Consider the following 19,451-nt stretch of genomic DNA (forward strand, 5'->3'; position numbering starts at 1 on the left):
CTGTGCCCAGGGGAAAGGTGGCTGACTATGGGTCCGAGTCACTAGCAATTTGGCAATCATCTCTGCAGAGGCTTGTGACACCTTGTGCCAGATACACAGGTAACGTGTGAGCCTGGTTCTCCTAGGAGCTGTGCCAGGCCGAGCCATGTGGTGCTTGTCTCTTATAGTTTGTGTCTTCTAACCTTAGGCAATATGATTTGCAACCACTAGGCACGGTCCTTAAAATAATAATGTCATAACAAATGTACTCCTCCACTCTGCCAAGGGGTCAATGCAGTGGGGTGGCTGAGGGCCCTGAAAGCAGCAGAAGATGAGAACAGCAGACTGGGAGTCCATGGGGCTACAGTAAGGACTCATTGGGCCAGTCTTTATCTGAAAATGGCCTGAAATACTGTACTTTCCCATACCGGGCTCTGAAGGCATGAACCAAAGGACAATGGGGACACTGAGGAAATTTGCTTTGGGAGTTCAGCTTCATTGCCTGGCCTGGTGAGGTGTTCATCTGCTTACTGACAGGTTGTATTTGCTTTCCAGAAAAGTTTTCTAAAATGGATAAAAGCATTCCACCTTACCCTTGTTTATTCCCCCTGCCTCCATGCTTATTTATGCTCACATACTTGCTGCAGAAGAGACTGTACAGCAGAAACGGGAAGTGAAATGCAATTTTCTTTTTTTTTCTTTCTTTCTTTTTTTTTAATCCATCTCAAATGCAGTCCTGCACCTGCAGTGTCAACTTCCTCCTCCAGCCTCATCAGTGACTCTCAACCTTAATTTGGAGGGACTGAACTCTGCATGGGGGAGAGGTCAGCTCAAGTATTGCCTAAGCTTGTCCCTACTTAGCTATGAGATCCCGTGCTCTTTTTGAGCGTAATGGTCTCATCGGTTTCAGTCCCCTGCTGACACACAAGGCTGGAGCTGGTAGGGGAGCAGAGAGATGTTGCAGTGTGTACCCATGCGTTAGCTGCCCTTGCTTAGCTGTCTCTCAAAACAAGCTCAGCTTCTCTTTGCTTGGTTTTGTACGGGTCACTCGGTGTGGCAACAAGGATAGACGGTGAATGTAGAGAGATGATACAGGTTTTCTTTTAACACATTTTTAACATTACCTGCACTATAGAGAGAGGAAAAAAAATGTTATGAAATGTTGCTATGTGGTTTCTTAGGTTGAGCACAGGATCAGGATGTTGTTAGGATGACCACCAGACCTTAAGCGAGTATTTTGGTGACATCCTCTGAAAGCATTAGCCAGAAAACTGTGCTCATAAACTCAGTATCTGAGACACAGAGCAAGTGGATTTGTTTAAGCAAAAGGTCTGCTCATGTCCATAGCCAGAGATTGGGGTGCACACACTCACACTCCCTGCATATTAGCAGCTGGGCTGAAGTCCATTTGAAATTCTGGCCCCATAGGGTTTCTTTGACTCTCTTCTTGTGACTTGTTTTTCAGATGCTATTCACAATTTCCAGTGCCTCCTAAGCATATACCCAGCAGCGGAAAGATGAGGGAAACAAATGACCTTCCCCCATAGCTACCTTCTGCTGCTGGCTTCATGCTGTCAGACCCCAAATACTTCCGGATCCTCAGCAAGTGCCTTTTACCTACGCTGTGGGTAACAGCAAAGTGGACTTTGTCTAAAGGGCTTTTAATTACCCAGTCAGATTATGTGACTCAGGATAAACTGTAGCATTTTACTGCACTGTACATTAGAGACCTAAGGAGATACAGGAGATTGTGTTACATGGAGACAGCAGGGTGGGGAACCCTCCTCTTTCCAGAAGCAATTCACAGATGAAGGGGTTTGCTTATGCTTTATAAGACCTTTTCAGTATGCTGTTATCCTCCCATGTGAGCTGGTATAGGATGGTCAAAATATCTTGCTGGAAGTACTGTAGTTGCCTGCACCTCAGCCATTCTCCTCTGTAGACTTAGGGACAGTCTACAGGTCCTGCTCCTGTCACTCCTTTCTTTCCTGCCATCTGTCCTCAGTAGCGTCTTCCTATCAGTTTTTCGTCTGTTCTGCACAATTTAACAACAGCACTTCTGCAAAGTATGGGAAAATGCTGTCTTCCTTCCCCACCACACATACTCCTCTTTATGCCCAGAGGGGCATTAAAGTTATTTTTTAATGCTACCTGAAGTTCAGATGCTGAAAGGTGTGTGTTTCTGTACCCCTTCAGTGGGAGCAGAACACTGAGTTACATTTGGATACAGACTTTTATCCCACCGTGTCCTGGTCTGGGCAGTTTGCATCACCAAAGAATAAATTAGAACAGGCCTGTGGCTGCTCTATCTGGTGCTGGGGGATCGTCTCGCCCTTGGCTACCCTCAGGATTGAATGGATAAAAATGGCCCTCCCAAATGGTCTGTGCCATGCTGGGTGTGAGCTGTGATGCACATCAAGACAGCCTCACAAAAAACTGACATGATTAATGGAAATTACACATTCAGAAATGGCCAAAGCTGAGCAGAAACTGCTAAATAAGACTAATAACCTCCTCATTTTCCAGCACTTATTTTTGTGCAACGTTGATTCTCTATCCCACAGCATCGCACTGGAGCAATTTTTAGTAGAGCTGAAAGCAGGAGGGATAAGTGAAGAAGACGAGGAAGTGACGACACATCTGGTAGCTGGATATCCTGGATTTCCCAACCTACCTGCCCCTCTTTCTCTCATATGCGTTATTTTGTCACTGCCAACGGCTGGATGATTCTAGAACAACGTGACAAACTACCCGAACGTGAATAGGAGGAAAACCAGAACCTTTTGAAGATTTCTGAGGTAACGTGTTCCTCTAAAACCCATTGTGGTAGTGGTGTGGTAATTATAGAGGCTGTAAGGAATAGGAGAGATTCTAGTCAGTCAAGCACCTTAAATACAGCCAAAGCTAAGCTGCAACGCGTTCCTCTTGCTGTGGTGTCCTGCGGGAGCATGTCTGATAGGGGCTCCGCTGCTGACATCTGGGTTAACGTTGACTCTGTGTAAATGTGCCTTTTCAGAGAGAAAGGTGCCCCTAGAAGAAGGATTTGTGCATTGGTACTTCTGAAAAATATAGCCAGAAATTAAACGTACTGGAATCTGAAGGCATTGAGCTGGTAGCAAAAAAGGGAGCAGTTTATACAGGGCTGCGGAGATTTTCAGAAATGCCTGACAACCACAATTGTTCTTAGTCTCTATATTTTATTTACATGACTTCATGGAAATATCCTGGGCTTAAAAAGAAAATCCATTGTCTGCCATTATCATATATATTCAAACAAACAAACAAAAAGCTATTGTACGGAGAATGATAATGGCAGGAACTGACATCTTCCTTCTTCTCATTTATCTCAGCAATGCACTCTTAGTCTGGTGACTGTGATATTGAGTATTGTCAGGTTGGGTTTCCACTAATTAGTGAAAAACAGACTGAAAGCATAAAGGATTAATTTTGCCTATTCAATCTGATCACAAACATTTTGAGAATCTGTTTAGATTTTTTTTTTTTTGAATGGTGTGAGGTAAACTGAGATAAACAACATCTTGTTTAGGGTAGTCAGCCACAAAAGAGATGTGGATTTACCTAATGGGGTCAAAACTAAGAAAGCTGAGTGGTGTTCTCTGGAGCCAGGCAAGGCTCTTATCTTATGGAAAAGGTTGATGCTGTGGGTCTAACAACTTTAGAGCCACTAAATATCCCCATGGTTTTAAAAAGCCAGCTTTTCTCTGCCTTCAGTGGGAGTGTTGCATTGACAGTCTCAGGTGCATCTACTGATGCCTGCTGCATTTTTGTGGCAGCCACAGGTGCTTTTACAAGGATTTTGCTTTCAGTGTAATGTGAAGCATCCAAGTCAGATGCTCAGATGGGGAAATCAATGTACTTCACCAGTGAAGAGACTGGCAGTCTATATTCAGACCTTACTTGCATGGTATTAGGTGTCTTTGACTATACTGTAGTGGAAACCAGCAAATACATAATTGGCATATGTATTATTGCAAAATATGCATAAAACATAATTTTCCTAGGTTTAGGCTTTAAATATGTGCCTAGGCTGGTGCAGTAGCAATAAGTGAATCGTGGCTCTAAGAAAAGTTATGCACTGACTTAATTACATGTTATGCTGATCAATAAAAGGTGAAAACAGTTGAATCAATGTTTTACTGCATTGTTCTAAGCCACAATTGTAGCATATTTGATTACAAATGGCTCACAAATTTAAAAGCGTGTAATTGACTCCAAGTCTGAATAATGGTTATGTGCACTTCAGAAACAGTTAATACCTTCCAATTGAGAGGATTTGTTTCTAATTAATATAAAAGCTGTTTATTTAAATCCTAGGCAGGCCATATTTAAATACAACAGCAAGTCACCTGGGAATTCCATCTAAAGCACATTGTGGAAAGCTATTATGTTGTGCTGAAATAAATCCAGCACGAAGTAACTGTGCCTATTTCATTCTAAGTATATAGTTCTTCTCTGCATGCTGTTTGCTTTTTTTCCTTCCTTTTTTTTCCTTCTTTTTTCTTCCTAATATACAAAACCACTTTTGGCCTAGTTCCTGATTAAGGAATGATGTAAGCTACATCATTGCTGCAATTTCCTGTACTTCTATTGTTTTCATATCTTCAATTGTCCATGGACAGCTCTTGTTTTGAAGAGATGTCTTCTATGTACAAAATGAAAGACAAACCCTGGCTAAAGGAACATACAATGTGAATAAGCAAGGAGGCACACAGAAACATGCAGTGTGCTGACCAGTGGCAGTTACAGATTTAACAATTATTCATTTCTACAGCTTCTAGGAAAAATTAGACCCTGGTTTTGTTTTCTGCTGTCTTGTTAGAGCACTTTAAATGATCTTGTTTTGGTCTTTTCAACATTTTTGTGAGGTTTGGAGGCGGGTACACGTAGTAGGAGATCATTTCAAAAGCTCTTACGACTCTCTCACAAGAAAAGTCACTGGCATTTTTCTTTCCCTGAAAAGGGGGTTTGGAATAAATATCATTTTGATGAAATTTTTAAAAATTAAAGACTCTATTTAAATGGTAAGAATCTTTTTGCATTGCGGACTGAAAGAGCATGAAAAACCTTCCTAATTTCATGCAAGTCCACCTTTCACCAGCAGCACATACCTCATCAGTTTCTACCAGATCCCTCCGTTTTCTTCTCTCCAATTTTTTTCCATTTCCTCCAGCCTCTGCCTTCTCTGGCCAGATGTGCTGTGGTGGCAGCTCATCCCAGCTCATTTGAAGATCAGTGTGAGCCAAAGAAAAAGCCAAACGTGCAAGTGAAAGGTGGTGGTGGTGGTAACTCCCTGCTCCACCTGTAATTCCATAAGTGGGTTGTGAATCTTGGCAGATTTTTTTTGGGGGGGGGAGGAGGCAAAAAAAAAAAAAGCCATTCTCTGCCATCTGATGGTTTGGGCTGGAGACTCTGGCAGGGTTTGTGGAGGGCGCCTGAGTACGGAGCCAGCAATGATCAACTGAGTGACACTCTAATTTTTAGTATGTTGCTGACGGACAAGTTTGCTGCTTGCAGACTTGAGAGAGACAGTGCCTTTATTTCATTTTCATCTGGCATAGTTGCAAAGGTAGCCTCAAATTTCTCTCCCTCCTTCTTAACCGTGTGCTAAAGTGGTGCATACTGGGAAATCTTTCCTCCGCGTGCCTTCCTCCAAGCCTCACCGCAGGTTTGAAGCTGGCTCTGGGGCCCAGGGGCGAGTGCTCTCCAGTTCCTGCTTTCAGCCCAGGGATAACTGCACTCGCAGGTCAGGGAGAGAGGTGCGAGTGATGTAAATGGGGATTTAGCAGGCAGGTCTCTTGATGGCACGTGGCATGTTCCCCTGAAAGATAACAAAGCGGGTTGGTTACCCAGGGGGGTTGTGTTTCTGCAGGGGTTCTCTGCCATGGACAGTTTCCTTGGGGTGTCTCTGGGACCCCTGCAACATACAGCTTTAAAACATATCAGGCCTCACTTTTCTGATACCTGAGTCAGTGGAGAAGAATGGCTACATATCAGGACAGGGGAGCAAGGAATGTTATGGTACTGGCTCATGCAAATGTTTGACATGTAGTGAATTGTTATTTACAAGCGGAGCAATTTAGATAACAGAAGAATGAGGCAAAGCCTCATCTTTTTTTTTTTTTCCTAAATAAAAGTATCCCCAGTGCCTCCTAACAAACCTGTCTCTGCACATCTCTATATTTTCTTTTCCTTTTTTTTTGTGTGTGCCCTTTAGCAATCAGCTCACACTGTGCATTTTAGGATGGAGGTATTGCTATATGGGGGAAAACACTCTCCTGTAGACATGATAAATCTGACTATAAAAGAGGCCCAACGTCTGGATGAAGTGCTATTAGATTTTGACCATTGATTGAAATATAAGAACAACAGTTCATCAGTCTTTAGGATACCTGGGCTCTAAGAGTCAGCTGGGTAGTTGGTGGCATGAAGGTTATTGGGAAGTTGTGCAGTCTTCAGCAGGGCTTGGAATAGGTCCTCCATAAATTGCGGGTGCACTAAATCTGGTTAGGCCATTTCAAGTTCAGTGCATGCCTTGGGGTGAATCCAGAAGGAATCACTGCCAGTGATCAAATATTGATATATTGACAAAGCCACTATCTTACTGTAATTTGAGTCATTTATGAGTCTTTATTCAGCAGCAACTTAGAACCCTGCTAACTTCGAGACTGAATTATCTCTGTGCCTGAAGAGCAGGTGGCTGGTCAATGCTCAGGTGGGGATTATTGCTGCCGACAGGGTTAGAAAGCTTGCTTTGCACCTGCCTCCTCCTCATAACAAGCATGCAGATAAAAAGAATCCGGTTCCCTGGCACTGCCAACCAGCTCCTCCAATCTTTCAAAAACAAATACTCAACCTTGACTGTAAAATAAAATAGAAAATAAGAGTTACCACTGCCTTCTATTGACTGTTGATTGACCTGAGCACTCTCCAATAGTGAACATAAAAGATTAGATATGACTTTCCATACAGGTGTTTAAGCAAACCATTTTTCTTCTTACTGGGAGACTGAGTTGTTCAGAGTTCTGGAAAATGTCTGTGTGCAGCTTTGCAAGTGTGCTTAGTAAAAAGAAAGCATTACCTTATGTCTTCAAAGGTGGTGATTTACAATGACCTGTCTAGAGTTTCCAAAATCAAGTTTTTCTAAAGATTAGCAGAACGCACTGAAAGGGGATTTCTGACATGGTGTATTTGTTTACAGTGCTAATTGAGGGACTGGCTTTTTACAAAGGTATTATTCAAAGTGATCTTTCATAGGAAATAGCCAGCACTACAAGGGATGGGAACTCAGGGTCATATTCTTCTCAAAGATTGACATAAGTTGACAGAAACTCCAACAAATTGGAAATTCTGTGTGATAAAGTCAGTCCAGTTGACATCAGAGTGAAGGTTCAATTTCTAACGCAGTAAAAATAGATGGAGTTTATCAAAAAAGAGCAGCATCCTTGGCTGTCACATACAAGTTTGAATCCCAGATTCAATAATTGTCTATAATAAAAAACTACGAAAAATTTAAAAATACAGAAATAAACATGTCATTTCAGACAAGAAAGGCTTCTCAAACCAAGATAAAAGCATGGAAAAAAATTCATGAAAATATATTTGTAAAATCAATTTGCAGCAAGAACTGACCATTTCTATTCAATGAAGACTGTGCAATGACTTTCATGCCTAAGTATAACAGTCTCTTCTGGCTTGCTTCTTTAATGCTTTGCTATTCCCTAAAATACTGGGCTCCTCAGTTTTCCCTTTGGTTCCATTATAACCAATCTCTTGCAAAAATTAGAAATGGAATTTTTGTGCCATAGTGATGGGGACAATCAGCCATTACTGAACAGATATCCTTGCAGGTGAGTTGCAGAGTGCCAGGGAAACTATGACAGGATGGATAAGACTTTCTAAACTGGCACTGAGGAATAAACAAGAAAGAGATGGACTTGGCTGCCGTCTCCAGCAACAAAGAGAAAAGAGGTGGTCTCTTCAGTAAATAGTGAGCGTGCTATAAAAAGTCCATCTCTGCATGACTTAACTCATTCTTGCAGGGAGAAGTAGAAGGGCAGATATGTTCTTCCTCTTTGCTGTGGTGATTCAGAGACTAACTGTCCTCCTTTGAAAATATTTATCCATTGAACAGTTGAAAGAAAAGAGCCATGGAGGGATTTCTACCTGAACAATGACAGCTTTTTTCCTAATTGAAACACACTGTTAGCTGGCGGCTGCTGCTCCTATACCCTTGTGGCTATCAAGGACAGGTTTGTCCTTTACTTTAGCAGTGTGTTTTCACATACTATACTGTGATACAGAGGGGCCACTGAAGAGAGACTGAAACTGGATTGCTTCAGGGGATGGCGCTGCAATGGGCAGGGTGCGGGGGAAGCTCTTGAATCCCGCACACAATGTGAGGTCCACGCTGCTCGCTGAGGGCCTCCACAAAGACATTCTGCAGGGCTGCCTGACCACACATGTGGACACATGTGGGATAGGGCCGAGTCAGAACGTGAGTTCTGAACAGCTGGCCCTTGCGCTCCCACCTGTGCAAGCCCCTGCCATCCAGGATGTCTGTTCCCTGGCATGGGGCGCTCATGTGGTGGCCAGGTGGGCGGGCAGCATGGACCATGGTCACAGCTAGTGCAGCACACACTTTTTCCAAGCAATGTAAACATTGCAGTTAGATCTGGTCCTTTGATGGAATTCGTTTCAGATGGCTCTATCTAAAATTTTATTTTCTCTCTTTCACATAGTCACTTTCTATCCTTGGGGGACAATATTCCTAATTCTTTGCTGAGCTTTGATCCTGAAAAGGTTTGCCTTCTTTCTTGATTGTACTGAAAATGCGTTCTTATGATTATTTTTCCTGTGATCAGCTTCTGAGCTAATGATTTGAACTGGGAGGTGGTCATTTGTCTTTTCATTCCTCTTGCTTTCAATATTTCCTTTTTAGTGAGCTATTCAGATCACAACTGCATCTGCCCTTAAGAGTGAAGGTTTATGGCCTTCGGAGTTCACTGCAGTAACTCTGTTCAGGAATTACATAACTATTCTTCAAAACAGAGATGCATTTTCTGAGTGAGGACCAATGGTGGCCTTTGGCCCATCCTAATCAGCTGTTCATTATTACTGTGTATACTTTGTATAGAGTACCTGCACTGTAGGCCACTGTTAGCAGCAGTCAAATATAATTGTGGTTTTTTTTTGATTAGGATGTTTTAACTGTCAGTGATTTATCTCAGTAGGAACAGATCAGCTGGAATTGCTTACAGCACATTCCACCCTTCAGGCTGGGATAGCCAGACTGTTTTGTCCCAGCCAGGAGCACGGGTTTGAACCCAGAGGCTCAAACTGCAACCGAGTGCCCTACGCGTTAGGCTGTAGAATGTATATACTCATTTGTTGGACGTGTTGCACTCTCTGTCACTAATCGGCTGTTCACTAGACCAGAGTTATACTGACTTTCAAGTTTGTTTGTGCGTCTGCTCATATGGATGTGAGAGATGCGTGTCCAGTTCACTCTTCCAATAACGCAGAGCAAAGATTGACCTCTCCAGCTTCTTATATTTCTGCTAAGTAACCCAGCCCTGAATTAGTCTGAGATAGCTCTTTGGGCAGGGACTGGAATCCTGACTGCACTCTACCCCCACGTGCTGTGCGGTATAAAGGGGGAGGTAAGCTGCTTAAGGGATTGGGCTACGGCAAACTTACTTCCTGCCTGAGCCAAGGCCAGCTTGGGCTTTCCAGCCTTACACTGCATCCCTTGCTGCACAGCTGCGTGCTGCCTGCATTCAGCCCCTATGGGACTGATAGGAATTAGACCCAAATACTAAGTGGTGGCCACAAATCTGAAAATAAAAATGAGGTCGTGAAGTCAGTGGCTATCTGGTATTGTGTTCGTCATGTGGGACTATTGCAAAGAAATCAACAAATGACTGGAGCAATAAAGTATCTTTCTCTATTTCAAACTGAACAACAAAGGTAATACAAAAAAACAAACAAAGTGACAAGCAGGGAGGACAGTGGAGTGTCTTACACTCTACAGACTAGGCTTAGCCTCAGGATAGGAGAGATCATGGAGATCATTGTGAAGGAGCTCAGTGAAAGCAGACCCTGTTGGCACTGGACTTGCTGGTCCAAGCCTGTGTGTGTACTGACAGCGTGCTGAGCCCAAGCTCATATGCCTGGCTGAGAGGAAGAGCCTGTGTGTGCACTAGGCTGATAAAACTACTGATCCTGCTGCAAGTGCCCGTGTGAGGCACTGCGCTGCTCCATGTGGATGTACAACCCGTGCGTGGCACTGTGCTACCCTGAGCTTTGTGGACATGACTCTATTTCACACTGCCCGGGGGCCTGGGAGGTTTGCTTGTTATGAAATGGGGGCAGAAAATCTTCCCTTCTCCCACTGTGTGTCTGTTTAGGCTGTCAGACCTATCTGTTGCAACTGTGAAAGGGCTGTACCTGGCACATCCACGTTCCTGTAAGCATTTCTAGTTCAGGTAGCATTGCTGGCTCAAGAGTTGCTGGAGATGTGATATGTGGGGTGTTTATGGATGGCAGAACACCACAATGTGCTACATGGCCACAGGAAAAAATCATCACTGTCACAAAGCCCCGAACCACGCTGGTTCTTAGGCATGTTATAAGCATCCTACAGGACTGCCCAGACATAATATCTGAGAGTGATAGTTTAACACTGTATTCAGGCCCACAGCCGTTGCACTGCACGGCTTGAGGTCTGGCTAGGTGAGTGCTGCTGCATAGCATCCAAAAACTGATACTTCTGATACCAGCAAAGGTGCTGTTGAGATAGAAGAGAGCGTCTGTACTCTTGCGGCGGCCGCTGGAGCGGGGCGAGGCGGCCGCTGCCGGGGCCGGGCGGGAGCGCTGCGGCGGCAGCGGCGGCGGCGGGGCGGGCGCTGTCCATGGTGCTGCCCGGTGCGTGTGCCAGGGGGTTGCGTGTGCGTGGGGGTGTGCACGTGTGGTTGTGTGTGTGTGTGTGTGTGTGTGTGCGTGTGTGTGCGCGTGCGCCTGTGTGTACGCGTGTGTGTCTGCATGTGCACCAGTGTGTGTTTTCGTAGTTGCGGTGAGTATGGGTAGGTGCATGTGGGTGTGTGCCCAGGGGTGCATCTCTGTGGGTGTGCATGCGTGTGTGGGTGTGCAAGTGTGTGTGCACGCGTGTGGGCGTGTATGGGTCTGTATGTATGCTGGGGTTTGCTTGGCTGTGTGTGTGCGCATGTGCATGTGTTGGTGGTTGTGGATGTGTGGGTGGTGGCGTGTGTGTGTATGTATATACAGATGCTAGTGTGTGGGTGCGCTAGTGTGTGCTGTGTGGGTGTGCACACGTGTTTGCGTGTATGTGTGTTCGTATGCACGTAGTTGTGTAGAAGTATGGCCTTATACACATGGTTGTGAGTGTGTGGGTCTATGTGTGCATGAGTGGGTGCATGTGTGTCTGTGTGTGTGTGCAGGGGTGCATCTGTGGGGATGTGTGTGACTATCTGTGTGCATGCATGTGCAAGTGTGGGGGTGTGCAGGGGTATGTGTCTGGATATGTGTATGGGACGGGGTGGGCAGGACATATACACATGTACGTGTCTGGGTGTAAGTGTGTGTGTGTGTGTATGTGTGAATGTTTATACTGTGCATGCGTATTTGCATGTGGGTGCATCTGTGTATGCATGTATATGTGGGGTGCATGCATATAGGGGATGCCTCTGTGTGGGGTGTGTGTGTGTGTGTAAGTGTATGTGCATGCATATGTGTGCCGGTGGGTGAGTGTACACGTGTGTAGGCAGAGGTATGTGGGTGTACATGCCTATGTGTGAAGTCTCACATGAACTCAAAAGCATCGGCATGCTCACACAGAGGGCTGATAATTAATAGAAGATTTTCCCAATGAGCAGATATAATACTACTTAAAATTTGTAATTTCTCAGTGATGGATTAATGACTTTGTCACACGGAAAAGTATATACTGCAGTGACAAAATGGTGAGTTGTTAAAATCGCAAATAGCACCGAAAAAAGTTGTGATCTTTGTCATAATTGCAGCTCTCTGAAGAAGCCAAAACAGCCAGTTCCATTATTCATATGAAAAGTTTTAATATTTTTATTTCTTTTGATTACAGACAGAGTCAGACTCTCAGTGTGACTGTCAGAAGTTCTTTACAGGTCCCTGATTATAGATCCAGCACAGGATAGAGGAGCCTAACACAGATGAAGCAGTACAAACTACAGTTGCCTTGATATTCCTCTACTTCCCCCGTTAGAAATACTACACAGTGAATAAATAGAAACATCTATTTAAAATAGATTGAAATACGTCACAAACCTTTACGTGACTGCAGCGATTACTTCTTCTCTACTTGATGCTGGTGGAAAGCAGTACCTGTCCCATTAGTTATTTTGGTATTTTAGTCACATAATAGAAATGCTACGGGTGATTTAATAACTTGCTAGAAAAAAATCCTGTTTCCTGTATCCTGCCAACCTTGATTCATTCCTGTGAGTACAGGCATAGATGCCTGTGTCATTTGCAACCCTGATATGGGACTGAATATTTAAACTTGTTCTGAGGTTCCAGAGGAACCAGGCAGTGAAGGGAACCTGGCAAAGGTGTCCAATAAAACCCACCTGATTGCCGATCAGGTATGTACCATGGTTGCACTTCACCTCTAGGCAGCGTATCTTCTGTTGCCCGTGACTACAGCTAGAAGTACCTTCCTGGATCTCTTAGACAGTGATGCAGCCTGCTCACTCTTTTACATATTGCTGGTGGCACGCACCTCTTGATGTCCACAGCGCTGCTCCCTTGTGCCTAGGTAACCCATGCTGAACAACAGTTAGCCTGGCATGCATGTTGCTGACTGCAGAATATGCCCCCCCCACCACCAGGCCAATGCTAATTTTGAGCTGAAATGCCATCACTCCTTGGGGTGGGATGGTTCTTCAGGGAGAACTCGTAGTCTCCCTGATTTCAGGGAGAAATCACTTCAGCTAGCTGAGTTCTCCAAATGCAGTCCCAGCTAACTCACAGCAGAAAAGCCATGAGCCTTTGTCCAGGTGTCTCACCATGGTTTTTGATGGTGTCATATGGGGCCAGATTTGTCTCCAGGGTCTTAGTGTAGGGAATGGGGCAGAGCCTCTGGGGAGCTATTTTGGTTCACAGCATTCCCACAGCCACTGACCCAGCTCTGGCAAGGGCCAGAGCACCACTGAGGCAGCTGCTGGTGGGCTTTACATTCACTAAGGAGCTGGGGATGTTGTTCTAGTCACCTCAGTGTCTTCTTGGTTTGAACCTTTTGGTGTCTGTGTGCTGACCTTAGCATACTTCTCATGTTCTTACTGGAGTGAAAGAGCCCACTAGTTCTTTCCCCTTCATTTCAGAGAGCAGTGCACTCTCCACTTTGTTTTCTGTCACAAAATAAACAGGGAAATCATGTTACCATTATTCATTAGTTTGGCTGATTTTTTAATGGGAATCTAGGGCAGTTGCACCCAGCTCTCAGAGGTTCCTTACAAAACCTCAGGCCTTAAGAACTCAGTTAATGTTGGTGGGGGAGGGGTGGAGGATGAAAATATACTTTGGTCTCTGAGCGACTGGTAAGATAGACAGGTGGATATATATTTTGCTGCCTAATTACAGGGATATCCATCAAATGATAAATTATCCTTCAGTTTGATCAGTTTACTAACACATCATTATGGATTTGTGACACCATCAGATAGCACATTCCACCAAAGACGAGGATTTGGCCTGTCTTGGGGGCAGGACCTGCTCAGCCCTGTTCCCTCAGCTAGGATCTCACAGGGGCAGGTGCCTGAGGGGGGTGCGAGCTTTTAATTCTACTCCCTTCCTCAGTAGCTGCATGTTACCAGGCCGAAAGTAAATCTAGGATGTATGGGGAATTATATGCAACTAGAAAAATCCGTCTTGATTTGCAATATAATTCAGGTTTTATGGTTTTAATTAGAAACCAGGAAAACAAAACAAAACAAAAAAATACCCCCAGCCCTTCTCGGACTTCTGAATGAAAGGAAGGTATAAATTGTAGCTACTTATCTGGCCCATTGCCTGGAAGTCTCACACTCTAATATTTTATTCTCCACTCCCCCCTGCAGAATGCAAAAAGGGGTGATTATTCCTACTTTAGAGATGGCATCTGAAATGCAAGGAGGCAAACTGTAGGCCCGGATTCCCAAATTTTAAGCTGGGACCCCATCTACTTGGCTTTTCCAGCTTGCCTTTCACTGTAACATGCCTCTGTTCTTACAGCCTGGACTCTGAGCTTCCCCCTTTCGCCTTTGACTTGTAACTTTTGTCAAAGGTTATTAATCAGGATATGAAAGGTAAATAGCACTTTTCATGAACTTACCTATGTTGAGATAAATATCACTCCCTGAATCAGATTGACAGCAAAGCAAAGCATCCAAAGACAGTTTGAAGCCTCAGCGCTGCAGGACTCGTTAGGAATATTACTGTCCAGACCTAATGAGCTACCAGTGATCCTAAACAATGTCTAGGATAAAAGACTGGAGGGGGATTGGCTGCCCTCACCCTGCTGCCAGCAGACTTCTGACAACCCATTAAGGTTATAGCTATTCAGGCCTGTTCAGACAGCCTTTTATTTTTTTCTTCCTAACAACTCTCAGCTAATGAACAGACAGTGTTATTTTTATTTTGCACAGGGAATGTATGGCTAAGCGTGCCTGGCTCTAGAAATGCAGCAAGGTGTGGGAGGGAGAGGAAGACAGCGGGAAGGTCTTTTGGAAATGTCCCTTTCACGTTCACCCCTCATGCAGACGCACTTTGCTGAGAAATCCTACTCGTAGAAGGCTAATGAGGAGTTGAGGCTGCATCTGCGCTGCGTTGGGCTGTTTGAGAGGGAGCAGCCTGGCCTCACTGCTTTCCTAGCTTTGCAGAAAGGAGCAGGGGAGGCGAAGCGAAGCCAAGACCCAGCTTGGCATGTGCCTTCAGCGCCAGGCTTTGGCCATTCCTCGCTCTTTGGCCGCTCTTGTCGCTGTGTGCGTGTGTCCACTTTCACTATACAAATTCCAGAAGGCGCCGGTCGCTCTCTCCCTCTGTGCGTGCCCCCCCCCCGCCCCCCCGCTTTCCCCTCCTACTTTACTAAATGTTTGGAGTTGCCCTCTTCCTTTTGCGCCTTCCCACCTCCTTCAAGCTCCCTCTTCAGCGACAAGCAGCATCACTAATTGCTTTTTAGGGTCTCTTTTCTGCTCTCTGTTCAAAATTCACGGGGCATTCCCTGGCTCTATTATGCTCCTTTCTGAACCTTTTCAGCTTCTTTTACAAACTTAGCACTTTCTGTGCTTTTCTTAGCCTTTGGGAAAAAAAAAAAAAGGTTTGAATTTTTTTTTTTTTGGCAAGACCCCCCCCCGCCCCCCTCCCACCCAGAAAAGCACACGCATGGGCCCGCCTCCCATTGAATGGGGGGCTTTGTGCGGGGAATTTCCGGAACACAGCCCAGGGCTGGAGGCGCAGGGGGGTGCAGGGGCTTGGGGCAAGGAGCCTCCCTTAAGCCCACCCCATTACCACGGTCACTGTTTGCCCTGGGCTCTCTAAAAGGACCATTGTTGCCTGTTGCCAGGTATTCCCTAGCAACACTTAAGCCAAGCTGCCTCCTCTATTTATGGCAGAAACTTTTCAATGGTCTCCAAAACACGTGCTTGTCAACTCCAGAGAATACCTTCAAACAGACACAGAAGGGGGAAAAAAAAAACCCAAAATCCCAAGCGCTTGCTTTAGTTGAAATATGTGTGTTGGGGGTGTTTTTCGATTTCTTGTCATTTACCTTGGATCAGCAACCCAAACAATTCCAATTTGAAAAAAAACCTCTCCCCGTCACCCCCTCCCAGCCCCAGTCCTGTGCGCTACCAAGGCTTTCTACTGGTGGATGTGTTGAGCCGGGGAGGGGGGTGTGTTATTGGGTGGACGGGACTTTGCTACATTTGGAAACTTTTTGCACAAAAGACCGCTTCACTATTTTAAGACAGATTTTGACTTCTTTGTGTGTGCCGGAGCCAATACAAGAACTACCCTACTCGTTGTGTTGACTGCCAGCAAATGCTCCTTTACCAAGAGGCGTGCGGGGCTGAGGAGGACAGTAGTATGCTTTTAGAGAATAGATACCACTATATAACCACTAAGTTACATCACTAAACGGCGGGGCTAATCACTTGTAGCAGATGCATGTTCTGAATACACGCAGAGATACATGTATTTGAAGGAAGTACTTCCATGCTTGCATTTCTGCAGTTAGTTTTTCAGCGATAGACAGCCAGTGGTCCAGTCAAGTTAAAAGATGGAATTAAAGCTGCTCCATCTCCAGAAAGGTACATACACGTTTTGATGACTATGTGTAATGCTCTGACATAAAAGCTCTTTAGGACAGGCCTCCCTGGATAGAAACAGTCTCTGCTGTTTGCACACCATGTCATCTAACAGGTTCCAGCCTCAACTGGTGCCTCCGTCCACTGACATCATATAACTTATTTATTGTTACCACTACAAAATGATAAAGTCGTTGTCACAATTGGGAAAATCTTATCAGATGAGAGGAAAATGCAAGTTAAGGAGAGGTTTTGCAAAGAAGGCAGAAGCAATGTGGTACCTGATTCACAGTGGATTTCAATGGGACGTGAAAACCCTTGAACCCCTCATTCATGCGCTTATGCTGGCAGTGGGTGCAGTTTGAAGCTGTCCACAGAGGGCACACCGATGGTCAGCACCGTGTTTGAAGTTTTCCCACCTGTAAATTCACACCTGTTTTCCTGACTGGTCTTTTGAGGAGTCACTACATCAACATGATATTATCCTGGCCCCTGTGGCAATTTATTCTTAGTAGATCTTACCCCATTTTTGATGGTCTTCTGCTGTTGTCTATGGTAAGTCCCCATGCTTTTTTGCAGCTATCTTTTTTTTTTTTTGGGCTGAGTTCCTACATTTCTCTTCAACATCAGAACCTCATTCACTGTTTTTTGTTCTCATTTCCATCCCATAAGTCTCTCTCTTCCCACCTATTCTATTTTTTTGCCTATGTTCACTTAACTATTTCTGACATCATTTCAGCCTTGAACAACTTGTCATCAGTTCCCCTTTGAGAAGGAAAAAAATGGTTCTCTGTTTCTCCTTTTAAACCCTAGGCTTCCTTCCTTTTCACCTGCAGTTGGCAACAGCACCATCTCTCCAGTCCATCTGACTGATTTCTTTCTGTTTCCCATCAGTCCCTGCTCTATTCGTTTATCTTGCAAGCTTCATACGTCCAAAGCTGCCTTTCTGACCCAGTGGCTCAAACCTCATCAGAGCCCCATCTGCATTTCTTGCCTTTGTTGCACTCTCCTTCTCTACGGAGGCAGCCCAGCTCCTCCTCTCCAATTCCCACTCATGGATCCAGCTGCATCATGCTCAGCTAAGTGCCTTCACTGCCCTTCCTTTGCCCGCTATGTCCAGTATCACCTTTTCTCCCTTGTTCCTTGACATCTGTTCAAGTGTACCAGTTTGTGTCTTAGCCTGTGTTGTTCATGGCACCACTCGTGGTCTTGCTGATGCTGCCAACCTTGGCTCCCCACCTCTTTTCCTCTCACAGTGCTGATGCCTCTGTTCTCCTAGGCACTTCCTCCGCACAAAATGGCCTCTAACTTCCTTGCTCAGTGCCTGACAGGAGCAGGCCTAACTTTTGCAGGACTTATAATGAGCAGACTCCTGACTTTTATTATTTTTTTTCCACTTGATCTGTGTCTATCTGTAGCTATTTTTCTGTCATATTTTGCTACTTTGCCCCACTGTAAACTGAGGAATTCCTTTTTCACAAGACTGGCATAAAAACATGAGCAAAGATGTGATTTCAGAGTAAAATTTGGGACATGCTTCTGTCTTTTGAAAAGCTAAGGCTTAATCTCTGAGCTGCTGCAGTGGCCTCTCAGGACTGAACTGTGCAGCAAAGCGCACGTGGCCAACCTGAGCCAACTGCGCTGCTGTGAATGCACCTTATAGGGCTTCGAGGGTGAAGCAAAGGACCAGAAGTGATTTCAGATAGCCTTATGTCTGACTGGCAAGGAGAGGCTGATACCACCTTCTGCTGCTCTTTTTCCAGAGTAGATGGCAGAGGTCAGAGCTGCCTCTCTTGCTCTGACTGAGAAACTGAAAATATTGTGTAGGCACTATTCCTCGTGTGTGTGATTTTGAGTTGCGATCCTCTCAGGCTTGTAGGAAGACTCAGAGCACACAAAAACATAATAATTCCCTTTTATGATCTATAGCTATGGGAGCTACTGAGTCAATGAGAGTGAGACCTTCCCCCAGCGTTACAAGCGTATTTTGTGATAGTACATCTTTACATAGGCATGCATGCTGACGTATCCACAGAGAAGCAAAATGCAATATACCCATCTGTCTGCAACTTGGCCCTGGTACTTCTGCATCCCTGTCTGGCATGGTATGGTCTCTACTGCAGGCTCAGCCTTCACAAACTCAGTTTTGTTTCTGTTTTATAGAAGTACTATAATTAGAAGATGCTACATTTCCTGTGTTAACATATTCCCCTGCAGAGCTTGACATTAGAGTGAATGTAAATGGTTTCATGAAGTGCAAGATTAGGGCTGTTTAAATAATTGTTGTAATTGAAAATATGTGTATTATTATCTCTCAAGATGTTTTAGATTAAATTAATGAAGTTCACATCTGGAGGAGCAGAGATTAACCCTTTATGTGATTCTGATCCCTTAACTAGGTATGAGTCACAATTCTGAATCTCAGATTTTCAGTCCTGCTCTCGTAACACAACTGTTCTTATCTTTGGAAAATACTGTGATTTAGCCCTCACTATTCATTCCATTAATCTCTGGATTATGGTGCTTGCCTTAAAGCAAATGCAGGCACATTAGCAGCTTGATGTATGGAAAGTCAGCCCCATATTTCCTATTAAAGGGAACAGAGCATACAAGACCTGATGCAGATACCTGTCTTGCCCCACATTTAGTTAGCAAGCACGATAAAATACATTATAAGGCAGATTTTTAATTCCAGGAATATACACAGCTTTGCTTCTGCAGAATCATGGGCATGTGGATAAGAGGTATTCCTTGCAAAGTTTCCTCCAGATTCTTAGCTATTTTAGCAGCAGTGACTGAATTTTACCTATCTCTGGTGTGTAAAAGTGCCCAAATACCTTAAAATGAGGAGGCACAGAAAAATGGATTACCTCTAGAGGGACTGATTGCTCAACATCTCTCTTTTTTTTTTTTACAAGGGTTAACTTCTAGCTCCTGTTTTTGCAGTTGGTTAACCCATGTCCTCCAGGTGTTTCTGTAAGTGAGGCAAATGGTGGTTCCCAAGTGGATATAGAGACAACACTGTGGGCAAGCTGCTTGTCTGTAGACAAGCTTCCTTAGAAATAGCTGTGGTCAGGCCTGCTTGTCTGTCTCAAACTGTACACTCATGACTTCCAA

The 19,451-nt window shown here is 44.6% G+C and overlaps 1 long non-coding RNA gene across 1 annotated transcript in view; it reads left to right on the forward strand.

The window, feature by feature from the left end:
* The first annotated feature begins 2,336 nt into the window (after positions 1-2,336).
* The window catches only part of LOC138067415 (uncharacterized), a 32,523-nt gene continuing 15,408 nt past the window's right edge, over positions 2,337-19,451 (forward strand). Inside the window, exon 1 of the long non-coding RNA XR_011141280.1 lies at positions 2,337-2,777. This is a non-coding gene — a long non-coding RNA (uncharacterized lncRNA). The remainder of the gene's footprint in view (positions 2,778-19,451) is intronic.

The sequence above is a fragment of the Struthio camelus genome, chromosome 1 (assembly GCF_040807025.1).
Source record: "Struthio camelus isolate bStrCam1 chromosome 1, bStrCam1.hap1, whole genome shotgun sequence".
In the NCBI taxonomy this organism is placed as follows: Eukaryota; Metazoa; Chordata; class Aves; order Struthioniformes; family Struthionidae; genus Struthio; species Struthio camelus.